The 13,028-nt window shown below is 37.1% G+C and overlaps 1 long non-coding RNA gene across 1 annotated transcript in view; it reads right to left on the reverse strand.

Annotated features, from left to right (window-relative positions):
- LOC139793156 (uncharacterized) overlaps window positions 1-13,028 on the reverse strand; it is a 569,166-nt gene that overhangs the window by 102,920 nt on the left and 453,218 nt on the right. Inside the window, exon 2 of the long non-coding RNA XR_011724526.1 lies at window positions 7,799-7,856. This is a non-coding gene — a long non-coding RNA (uncharacterized lncRNA). The remainder of the gene's footprint in view (window positions 1-7,798; window positions 7,857-13,028) is intronic.

Consider the following 13,028-nt stretch of genomic DNA (forward strand, 5'->3'; position numbering starts at 1 on the left):
TGAAAACTCCCACACTATTCTAGCTGTTGTTGTTCTTTAAAAAAAACCTATTTTCATCTGGAATGTTTCTAAGCACCTCACCTATTATACTACTTTTGATATGAAAGTAGTTTTCATTTAACACATTAGCCATCAAATCGAAATTAAAATGTATATTTTAGTATTGCACAGTTTATATTTTTAGTAATGTTCACTCAGAATGGCCTCTGAGATATGTCAGTAAGCACCTTTTTTCAAAGACAAAATTTTGTATTATTGATTTTTAAAAAATGTGGATATATAGTTGTATGTTTGTATAATTATTAAATTGGAAATTAAGAAAAGCTTTAGTTGCAGTCAGGTCATAAGACAAGTCTGGCAAAATTTGGAAAAGCAGGGAATCTAATGTCATAAGACTGATTTTTAAACTATCATTTTAAATGAAAGTTTAAAAATATGATATTTCAGCACATATGTTCTCAAGATTATTTTTATTTGACTTTTCTTCAGCATTAAGCCCTTTGATTGAGGGGTTATAATTAAGTTTTTTCCACAGACTTAATTAATAGAAATATATTAAAATTATTTAATATATTAAATTTTGATATAAAGTATATTTTTTATAGTCCAAGTCATCCATGCTGAGTCTTCTGGCTTAGGTGAAAAATTTTTTCTGACAGTTTGCAAATCTGGTTTTCTGTTCCTACAAAAAGGAATAGCAAGGAATGTGTTAACATCTAGTACAACTCCAAGCATATCTATTGTGAGACTAGATGCTTCCATAAGCTTCAGCAAACTGAAACAGTTGACTTTTGCTGTTTATGTAGTCAACAGAGAGCTTTATTCCCTTCCCTCCTGCCAAACTTGACTGCTAATTGCTTTCTGAACATTTACACATTGTCAGAAGTTCTATCAGACTGAAGATGGAGCAATTATTTTCTGCTGGTTATTTTTAAGGAAACCTTACACAGGAAATGTCATCCATTAAAACAGCATGGAATTTTTTCCTAGTGCCACAGGGACTGCTAAAATAACACCTGAAGTGCACAAAGTGATGCTTCTCCACATGTCTGGCCCAGATGCACTCAAGGTTTTGGATAATGTTTATGAAGAAACAAAGAAGAAAAATAAAAGACTTGATACATTTTGCCCACACAATGGTGAGATAGAGTTACCACAGAAAATGCTGTTTATAAAAGTGTTTGCCATTTCATGAATGAGCTGAGGAAACTGTGTTAAGTTTCAGTAATATGAATTTGTGCTGAAGTTCCAGTAAAAAGTCAATTGCTGTTTTAACTTTAATTTATTGTGACCTCATAATCCATCCTTAATACATTCTGAGCCAGTTAAAATAGCTACCAAAACCTGAACAAGAGAGCATTGGTAGGGATTCGTGGATCAGGAATTCTGAGCCTACACAAGTCACTGTAATTCCATAATGGAGATCTACAGTCCCCACAATTCATTGGAGGCATCTTCAGGGACAGTTCAGAACAGACTCCATGCAATGTAGTCTGGAAGAAAAACAAGCCCACAGGGTTGAATGAAACACACCTTCAGAACTGTTCTGGAAGAAAACCATTTACCCATATAAAAAGTAGAAATCCAAATAGCTATGCTGTTCCAGGGAACATAGAAAAATTCTCTTTATAGAGAAACTTTTACATAGTCGAAAAGAAAAAGTGGTAATTTTCAGCTAAGCATAATTTTCTGTATATTATTGAGCTATTTATCACATAAAAATCAAATTGCTACTTGTATTTAAAAAGAAGACCAGGGACTTGCTTAGATTCTTTTCCAAGAATATCTTTATATGTAGTATCCAGTCTGCATTTACATCTGAGCCACAACTGTAAAATAAAAGACCATTTGTGTGCACTTTGTGCATGTATTTTCAAAGGCAATTTCAGTGCTTTATGTGGAAAAGAACTTCTGCAATTTTACTGGTTTCTTGCATTGTGAGCAGAGCAAAATGTATTCAAAAGAGATGTGAATCATAACCCCCTGGTGAGTGACATTCAAACACCAGCAACATTTATGAAATGATGACTGTAAGTTTCAATAACTTTCTGACCACAGGTCCCTGGCCCTTACCACTTTTCTACCTGTGTCCTACATCCTTACCATTAATACTTCACAGAGAGATTTTTTATTCAAACATATTCATTCTGATTTTGAAGGAAGACAAGTGTCTAAAATTTCAGGCAGTGAAATGAGGCTTAAAATATTTAATCAATCGATCACAAACATTCAGTGCTGTGTTTTCAGAATTCTATGACAATTCATTCAGGGAAGAAATTCATGACCTTTCCTTATGATAATGTTTCCAATAGCTGAAAGCATCTTTCATCTTCACTTAGACATTAATTGAAAAAATGGATGGTTCAAGTACAGATGGGGTAGGAAAAGAAGGGCACAAGATATGAATGAAGAACATTTATGTGAGGAATTAAAATTAATGGAAAACAATAGAATGGGAAGTTGTGTTTTGCATTTCACATCAGGTTACATGAAGACACATGAAGACAATAGATTTTACCTCTGAAAGTTTTTTGGCAGCATGCATCAACTTTACTGGTGGTTCTACTCTCTTTCTTTTGTGGAGTATCTGCAGCCTACATTAAGAGCATGCACAAATAAGGATTGCTCTGGAAAATCTTGGCCAAAAGTCACAGATAACAAGGAACATTTTTTTTCAGTTCATAAGGCTGGGACGTGATAGCATATGTCTGGAAGAAGAATGAAGGGGTTTGATGGTGATGCTATTAAGAGAATTGGTGCTCTGTCTCTTTTGTCTTGCTATTTGTAGATCATGAAGCTTAGCACTATAACAAACAACTTTTCACTTGCCACAGCTTCACTCTGAAAGATTTGTGGTGGACTGTATTTATACACTAATCTCTTTAAATTTAAATGTCATTTAAGAAGCTGACTAGGATATCCAAATCCTTTTGAACCTGTACAGGAGTTAGATAACTAGCTACCAATGGTTTGGTTTCCAAAGCCTGTTTCTAGAAATCTCTCAAACAATTCCCTTTCTCTAGGTACTAGCGAGGCTACAGAGGTGTAAATAAAGGTATAGGAGACAAGAGTTGGTTCACTTCACTATAAATTATGGTGCAGCCTAGCAAGATAATGAAAATGTTATTGTTTCATGAATAACAACCAAATATCCATGATTTAAGGGATGGGGAAAAGTAGCTTTTTATTATATTAAACTCATGAGAGTTTTTTTCTTGTAGAAGTCATTTCTTCATTAAAACTGTAATTGAAAAGGGACATGCTGTTCAACAAGTTCAGTGTTTTATATATGCCATAGAAATCCCACGACGTGTCTAAAAATGAAATTCATATTAATCACTGACGTCCTAATCCTCCTGATATAAGATCTATATTCAGGGATATGTTCTCTTCTGAAAAACCAGAATCAACTCTGAAAATGAGATTTTAGATTAGCTCTTTAGATAGTCTTCTTATAGTCTCATCCATATGACATTTGCTATGTGCTTTCAGAGCATCTGGGGATAAAGAGCTTCTCGCAGTGCTCGCATTTGTCATACATGGTTAGAAAGCTAAGGTACCATTCATACACTTCACTTTGTAGTTCTTCTGAAAACATCAATCACAATCTGCCACTCTTTCCTCCAGTGATTGGACAAGCCACTGTTCTGAACACAGCATAAAACTCAAGGTCATTTTTCCCTAATTATTTTGGTCTACTCTAAAAACTTCATAAAAAGTTGTGAAAAAGGCAGGCTTTTGGAGAGAGACATTTTACTATCTGACATCTTTCCTTTTTCTGCATTGCTCTTTATTTGTTCTTCCAATTGCATTTTGCAGCAAACTGCAGATACCAGTTATAAATCTGCATTAAAATTCCATCAAAGCTGTCATGGATATGTGGTTCACTATAAGCAGTAAAGGTACCAAAGCCTACTTTATTTTCTAACTCCTTTTTCTTTCACTCTACATTTTTTGAAAGGAATGTTTGGTTCAGAATTTCTGCTAACATTTCACAGTGACAATACAGGTAATAATGTGTAATACAGGAAAAGGCCTTTCACAAAGTAATCTGTGATGCTGAGGGAACACGTCAAATATTTGCAAGAGCCAGTCAAATCAATGAATTGGGTTTGTTTTCCAAAGAACAAGTTGGACTAGCAAAACATTAATCTTTCAATCCATAAAAAAGAACGAGGTATACTGTATTGGACAGAAAATTCATAACTTTTGAAAGTTCTTAAATTCATGTCAAAATAATTCTATCCAAGATTCACAAAGCAAAAATAGATTTAACATCAAGAGCATTATTTTAGTTTGTTATTTCCATAATAAGTAAATGCTTTTGCACTTTTTGCAGGCAGAGCAGAAACATGAATAATATAATGCAAATGTTCTTCCAAGATGTTTTAGCACCTTCAGTATTACATTTGTAAAATCTGTATTGTCTTAATCACTTTATTAGCAGGCTTGCCAAAGCCAAATCTCTGTGCTTTCCACAACTGTAAAAAAGTAATAAAACACAAAACAAACTGTGCATGCTATGGGTACTATCTTGACTGTAGTTTAAAAGATCAACTTGAATAAATTTCAGCCCCCTTTTGGCAGGACTTAGAAGCTAAGTTGCATGCCTTCTTAGAAACTTAATAGTATGTTGCTTTACAGATGTCCAAGGTGAACTGCCAGCACCTGAGAACAAAAAGATTTTTCTTCATTAGATATTATAGAGACCATATACAATACCAAAGTGTTAGAAGTTAAACAGATGAGGTAGAAGCCCAGCTTGGCTGAGCAGGGATCTGCTCCTACAGATCAGGCAAAAAAAAGAAAGTGTATGCCCACTGGAAGCTAGGCCAGGTGACATGGGAATAATACAGTGACTCTGCTAAACTACTGTAGGGAGAAAATTTGAGCAGCCAAAGTTCAGCTGGCACTGAAGCTGTCCAGAACTGTGGGGGACCATAAGAAGAGTTTTTTCAAATACATTAATGGCAAAAGGGAGTGTAGAAGCATTTGTCCCTTACAGGAAACAGATGGTCACTTCACCAACAGAGATATAGACAAAGGAGATGTGTTTAATGCATTCTTTGCCTCTGTCTTCAATACTGATGATGGATAAAGGGGGACTCAATGCCCAGAACTGGAGGACCATGACTGCACTGAGGATCAACCTTTAGCTGACTCTGAACTTGTATGGGATCTGCTGCTGCAGTTAGATCCCTACAAGTCCATGGGGCCTGATGGCATTCATCCGAGAATCTTCAAAGGGCTGTCTGATGTCATCACTAGGCCTCTCGTTATTTTTGGGAGGTCCTGGCAATCAACTAGAAGATGGCTAATGTTGTACCAATATTCAAAAAAGGCTAGTAGGAGGACCCTGGAAACTACAGGCCAGTTAGTCTAACATCAGTGCCTGGTAAAATTATGGAAAAGATTACTCTGAGAGGTATTGAAAAACACCTGGAAGACAACATAATCATTGGCCACAGCCAGCACAGCTTCATGAGGGGAAAGTTTTGCTTGTGAAAAAATTTCCTTTTATAACAAGGTAACCTGGAAGCAAAGGGATATAATATTTCTGGATTCCAGGAAAGCTTTTGATACTGTCTCTCATAGTGCCCTCCTGGATAAAATGCACAGCATACAGCTCAACAACTGTGATATATGATAGGTAAGCAACTGGCTCACAGGTCAAGCACAGTAGTGAGAGTGAATGGGGTAACATCAGGGTGGTAACTGGACACTACTGGTGTCCTATCCTTGGCCCAGTCCTCTTCAACATCTTTATCAATGATTTGGATGCAGGAGTGGAAGCGCTTTTAAAGAAGTCTGCGGGTAACAAAAAACTGGGACGAGCAGTCTAGTCCCCTGAGGCACTGGAAAGAAACCTGGACAGGCTAGAGAGATGGGAAATCACCAACCACATGAAGTTTAACAAGGGCAATTGCAGAATTTTGCACCTGAGATGGGGCAACCCTGGTGGCAAGTACAGACTGGGGAATGAGTGGCTGGAGAGCAGTGAGGCAGAGAGGGAACTGGGGGTCCTTGTTGATGGCAAACTGAATGTGAGCCAGCAGTGTGACCTGCCTGGCAGCCAGGAGGGACAACTGTGTCCTGGGGTGCATCAAGCACAGTGTCATCAGTCAGCTAGAAGAGGGGATTGTCCCACTCTACTCTGAACTCTGTTACTCTACTCTGCAACTACTGTTACAGCCTCATCTTGAGTACTGTGTGCAGTTTTGGGCACTGCAGTATAGAAAAGGCATCAAGTTGTTGGAGAGCATCCAAAGGAGAGCAACAAGGATGGTGAAGGGTCTGGAAGGGATGACTTATGAGGAGCATCTGAAGTCACTTGGACTGTTCAGTTTGGAGAAAAAGAGGTTGAGGGGTGACCTGATAACATTTTACAGATTCCTCATGAGGGGAACAGATAGGACTCTCCTGCAATGGTCACTCCTGTGACTGAAGACAAGACTTGGGGAAATGGTAGGAAGCTGAATCAGATGAGGTTTAGATTAGATATTAGGAAAAGTGGTCAGGACACCAAGCCTGCCTGAGTTCAAGAACCATTTGGATGGCACTCTCAGACCATCAGGTGTGATCCTGGGGGTGCCCTACACAGGGACAAGAGTTGGACTCAATCCTGATGGGTCCTTTCTAACTCAGCATATTCTATGATTCTATAAGTGTAGGAAATTTGCATCTTTCCAGAGAAAGAAATTCACCTATTGCATAAACCTGAGAGTCTAGTAAATTGAAAATACTTTTAATTCTCCAGTTGCCTTTACTTTAATACAAAACTATAATTATTACCATGAGGCCTTTATGAATGGTATGAAATCTTGAAGTGAATCTAGATAGGCATAAAGAACTGGAACCTCATACAGTTTGCATTGCTGTAAACAAAAAAAACCACAAAACCAAACAAATAAAAAACACACACACACAAAACCTCCCAAAAAACAAGAAAACAAGGTCTTTACTTTTGTTTAATTACTTTTTCTTTTCCTTTCCTGAAAATAATGAGCATTCTCCCCCTCTTTTACATATTTTCTCAGAAAAAGCAGCCTTACTGATCATAAATCCCAGACTGAGTGAATAATGATAAACTGCCCAAATTCCCCAAGACAATAAAACATATGTGCAAGAACCTTATCCAATGACATTAACAGTCTCAGAGCAATTTCTTCTCAGACTTCTTCAGACTCTCTCTGTGTTATGCCATGGAAGGCAGACCATTGCTTACAGAGTTCTGTGGCTTGAGGGATCATTCCTCTCTGCACTTCACTGTGGAAACCAGATTTGAAAGCCAGCCCTAACCCTCAGATGCTTGGTTCACTTCTGCCATGAATTTTCCTCTATTGCCACCCTAACCAAAAAAAGCTGATTTTCTATGGGCTCTAGCTAACTTTTTCCCATGATGCTGTCACTGCACAGGAAAATCCCCAAGTAAGCATCCCTTTGTTGTTCATCATGTAGGATATACATAACACAAGCTCTTAATGAAATGACTGGTTACATATACATCCAGATAGATTCAGCTGCCTCTAAAGAGCACTGCTGAAAGAGGATCAAAAGGGTAAATTTAGAGTTTAAGCTTGTGTGTATTAAAACCAACCTTTTAAAATTATATAGGGCTTGGAAAGAGAATAGAAATTTCCAGGAGATACATTTGTATGCATAATAGGCAGTACACGTTAAACAGTGTCTCATTCATATTCCTACCACCAAGGAAGCTTTTCTTTTGTGTTTTCACAGTCATATATTATTATTCCTGGGTGGATGGGTTTTCTAGAACGAGAACTGCAAAACATGCAACAAAAAAAAAAAAAAAAAAAAAAAAAAAAAAAAAAAAAAAAAAAAAAAAAAAGGGTGAACTATTGATCTCCAAGGTGAATTTAGAGGCTCCACTGCAGGGGGTCACAGGACATAGAAGCAGAGGAAGATATGCATAGCAAAGAAGAAAGGAACTGAGTTAAAAAGGAGCACAGAGCTTTATCAAGGGACTAGCAATCCATCTTGCTTGGCAGACCACAGCCAGGGGTAGATATTTTTCTTTTTGGAATGACACGTGTTATGTATTTGAAATAACTTATTCAAAAGCTGATTCCCTGGAACTAATCTCAGCTAAAGAAGGGCATTGTTCAGCCTGCTGTTGCCCAAAACACACCAACAAAATCCCTCTTGATTCAGGATGATCACTGCCTTTGCCATTTCTTGGCCTAGGATGACTGTATTTCAGATTTTGTCTATGGAAGAATATTCCTACAAAAAATGCATTCAAGCTCATACGTAAGTTTTTGCTCACTTTTAAACCATAATGGGGGAGCTTAAAATTAAGCTCTAAAGGTCACATTTTCAAAGGAATCAATATGAGTTAGGCATCTTACCTTATTAAGCATTATTTGAAAATTCCATCTGTGCATTTTGGCAGCTAATTTTTTATCTGTGAGGATCTAGACCTAATTACTTTCCTGCTTATGAATGACCTCAAAAAGTCTAGTGGTTAATTGTTTTCCTGATTTAGGGCATGAGCATTGTGACCTCTGCATGATACTGAAACATTCTGGCAAAGTTAGGGACACTTTTGTGGATTTATGATGTTTAAAATGTAAATGTCAATTTTATTACAGAGGTCTGGGGCTGGCAAAGGAGGTAAATAGCTCCTTAAATTGTGGTAGAAATGCATCGATTTTCATGAGTTGAAAGTCTGACTCAAACCCCTTAAAGCTGAATTAATTATCAGTGCATTTGCTAGATGTGAGGATGTCACACAACTGGCTAAGCAACTGCAGCACATCTCAACATTTAGATTTTGCAAGTGTTGTTGTTAGAAAATACAAATGCATTGTAGACCTGATTCCTTGCTGACAGGCTCATGTGAAATAAGACATTCCAAAGGCAGGGGGAGGAGTATGAGGGAAATCAGCAATTGTAATTTCACCAGGAAGAGAAGCAGTTGAGTTAAAATAGCTTAATAGCTAATGATTAATAGTTAAACATTACAGTTAATAGTTAATTATTATTAATTAAAATCTGGGTTGTTAGTTTTAATCTTACCACACAAGAAATATTGTAGGATGGCTTTGCACACATATAGAATTGTAGATAAGTCCCCAGGCTTCTGTCTGTAGCTTAAAAATACATCTGAAGTGGTTGGTTTGTTTGTGAGCTGTGACTCTGTCCTCTCCTCACAGTTGCCCCCTTAGGAAAAAGAGTCTGGGCTTCCATGGTGCTAATACACCTGCACAGCTTGAGTGGGACCTGGTTCTTTAAACTGATGAGCATGTGAGGAGCTGAGATAATACAGTAATTTATGCAGTAGTCAGAAGGCTTTTCAAAAAATAAAGGAAAATACGTTGTCCTACATGGTGTAAATGAATCTACATCCCTGGGGATCTATGAATTTTGGTCCACTGGACCAAAAGCCTTTATGCTGAACACGTGGGAAAAAATAAATCAAATAAATAAAATAAATGCACTTACTTGCCAACTGAAGATATTGAACATTACATAAGATGGCTGAATCCCTAAATGATGTACAGCTCTTAGTTTTGTACCACCTAAAACTCATCCTCAGTAAATTCAATAGGAGATCATGGGAGTGGAGAGGGACCATCAGGAACAGTCCCTCCTGGTAGAGCCCTGGCCCAGTGATGTAAAACCATCCTTTAAAGATCACTTCCTGTTCCTAGGTGGGCCCTGAAGAACTTGTGTGGTAAGCTGTTGTCTGCTGCAATGCTGAGCCAGCCCTTCATTTGTTCCATCTTGGCTGGTTCAAACCCAGACATGGCCATTTTAGGAGGCAGAGTAAGTTCATAGGTGATACCCCTTGGCAATATGCACCTCCACAGGAACTGGGAATTTCTAAGTGTACATGATGCTGACAACTGATGTTTACCTGCCTCAGATAGTCATACATGTGCACTCAGAGTAGTTACTTTTAAAAACCCTGTTAAGATTTTCAGTCTGTTCTCTAATCAGGCTGCTATCATAAGAAAATAAAAATTAAAAGAGCAAATTTATTTTTCTCTTCTTATTAAAACAGCAGTGACTAGCACAACTGAACACTTCTCCACATCCTTTACAATGAAAATTACTCAAAATCTCACATTTTATTTTTCAAATGTTGCCACAAAAAGCTTCAAAGCCTGAGTTACAAACCAGGAAGCAACAGAAGCTTCTCCAAAACCATTGTTAAATATGGAGGATGTTTGAGACTTCTGTAACTCTCTATAACCTTCCAACTAGGGGAGAGAATAGAATTTATTCAGCATTTCTACAGATTTTGCAACTAGCAATGCTGCTAAAGCCACCAAAGCAACAAAGAAATTACATCCGGTATTGAAAATCTTTAATAGAAGCACTTGCACTTCCTCCTGTTCTTTGCTTAGAAAGATCACATGAATGTGAGTAGGAAGAAAAAGATTCAGGCAGCTGCATCTGCTGGACTGGTCCCATGGCTCACTCTCAGCCCTTATGTGCATGTGCATTCAGCACAAATTATAGCAGCTCTACTGTCACTCTGAGCAGAAAACCAGATCTGGAACAGGTGAAGTCTGATGAAAGGAATACTGTGCTGAGCTTTAAAGCTTAAGCTCTTTCCTGTGCTGCTCCACCTGTCTGGAGTTTCCTGCATCCCAATGTATTTTAACACAAATTCAAGGCCTTAAAACACTGCTGGAAGAGTAAATAGAAAGGATAAATAAAACAATGAGTGGAGAGGGGGATTGTCTCATGCAATACTGGAATGTGGGATGACTTGAGTGAAGGGAAGGTGTTCTGCCTCAGAAAGCTGCTCTACCTTTAGCCAGCAGGTTTTATTTTACTTATCCAAGCAAAGTCCTAGTTTTTAGTTCTTTCAAGTGCAGTCTCCAGTGCCATACTCTTGAATTAAAGAACAATGCGTTTTTCCTTCCCAGATGCCTAAAAAAAAATCTTCGCTGTGATTAGTTTGTTAACTCAAAATGTAGCTGGGAATATCAGCAGGGAAAAAAACCAAAATAAAACAAAGAAAATTCAAGTATGGAGGAGGTAAGGAGTTTGTTGTTGCTTGTTTTCTGTTTTGCACGTGATTGCAGTTTCTCTCTTTTTCACAACAAGTATATATATTAAGAAATGTACAATTTAATTGATTGTATTCAACATTATTCCTTCTACAATAAGCCTAGAAACTTAATATCTGATGAAAATTATGTTTTCTTTATGTTGCGCTCACTAGTACTAAGTAAGGATCCAGACACAAAGGCTATACAATAAGCAAATAATCTGGATTTCTGACATGTTTGTTCCACATTTTTTGCTTTTTCTGAGTGCTTTTCTCATCACTCTGAAGATACTATATTTCTTTGAATGAGTCTTTAAGGCATAAAAAGTTAAATAGATCAATGTTGTCTGTTTGTGGTTTTATTTTTTTTCACTTGAATTTTCTGTATGCTGATGTTTAGAGCCAGTATGAATGTACGAAAAAGTTTATAAGTAGATATTAATTAAATATTATTGTTTAAAGCTTACTGTTGTTAAAATAACTTATTAATGCTGTAGGAATAACATTATAATAGCAGGAATGCAGTAGTAGTAATGCTACAGTAACAAAAAGGAGAAATGCCATTTTTTTTGTTCTGCTGGCATTATGAATCAGGTGAGTTTCATGACACAGCTTTATCATGTAAAAAAGAAAAAAAAAAAAAAAGAGAGAAAAGTATCTTCAGCATATCAGAAGGTAACAGTATTTATTAATTTTTCACTGATTTTTTTGTTGTGGGTTTTTTTTTTTTTTTTTTTAGGTGCAGCAGTCCCTGGATTTTGTGTGAATAATTATTCACAAAGCCATTCTGATATGAATGCTAAACATTTTTATGGTTATTATAGAATCATAGAATCATAGAACTGGCTGGGTTGGAAGTGACCTCAGAGATCATCAAGTCCAACCCTTGATCCACCACCGCTGCAGTTACCAGCCCATGGCACTGAGTGCCACATCCAGTCTCTTTTTAAATATCTCCAGGGACGGAGAATCCACCACTTCCCGGGGCAGCCCATTCCAATGTCTGATCACCCTCTAAGTAAAGTAATTCTTTCTTTTCATTTTCTTTCATTTTCTTTTCATTTCCTTTCATTTATTTATTTCTTTATTTATCTCTTTTCGTTTGTTCTAGGCATTAACATTATAAGGTTCTTTTTTCCCCAATAAGACATTTGTTAATTACTTCCCTGAAAAATCTTTTGATGATCAGATAATGGTGATATGCCTGGTTACAATGCAGTAAGACATTGTCAGTCTCCATGGTTAAGGGCTAGGACTTGTGGGTCATTTTTTTTTCTTATTTCCCTTCCTCAGTGTGCAGCCTAGAGTTGGAACATACTCAGCTGGGGAAAGTTTGTCTTTTCCTGAGTTGCATAAGCAGCACTGCTATTAGCATAATGGGTCTGGCTCAGTGCTTTGGAATAAGAATGAGCTATGTTTCATTTCTGAAAGCATGCAAGAAATGTACTAATAATGCCCTTCAGAAACATCTAATGTGATTTTTATGAATCACACCTAGCAACTTACAGTGAGTTTATGCCAGATGGATTTCTAATTAGGTTCAGCTAATTTAGGAGCCTCTCTGCACTATGAGATGACCATTTAAAGCCTGATGAAAAATACACAGGATGATCAAGTGCCAGGTGATGCCAAAAAGACTTGTTCCAGAAGACCCAGGAGCAAGACCTTTACAGCAAATAGATCTCTTCTGGACAAGTAATTTTACACCACTTTTCTCTTTTATAAGCTTCCCTGCCAGTTGCATAGGTTCTATGCAACCTATAAGTTTCCCCTATAAGTTTCTAAAGTGTTTCCTTAGAGGTGTCTGATGTCGTCCTCACAGAAGAAAAAAAATCTTTTCAGTAATGGGACTCAGGACAGAGTTGCAACTGGATAGATAAACAACATCATGTTTATTCCAAGAAATATTGATGATGTATGATAAAATGAAATAACTCATCCTTTTCAGCTTATTGCTGTCTTTTCAAGGCACATGACCAAAAATTTAAAAATTACTGCAAGA

The sequence above is a fragment of the Heliangelus exortis genome, chromosome 2 (assembly GCF_036169615.1).
Source record: "Heliangelus exortis chromosome 2, bHelExo1.hap1, whole genome shotgun sequence".
NCBI lineage: Eukaryota > Metazoa > Chordata > Aves > Apodiformes > Trochilidae > Heliangelus > Heliangelus exortis.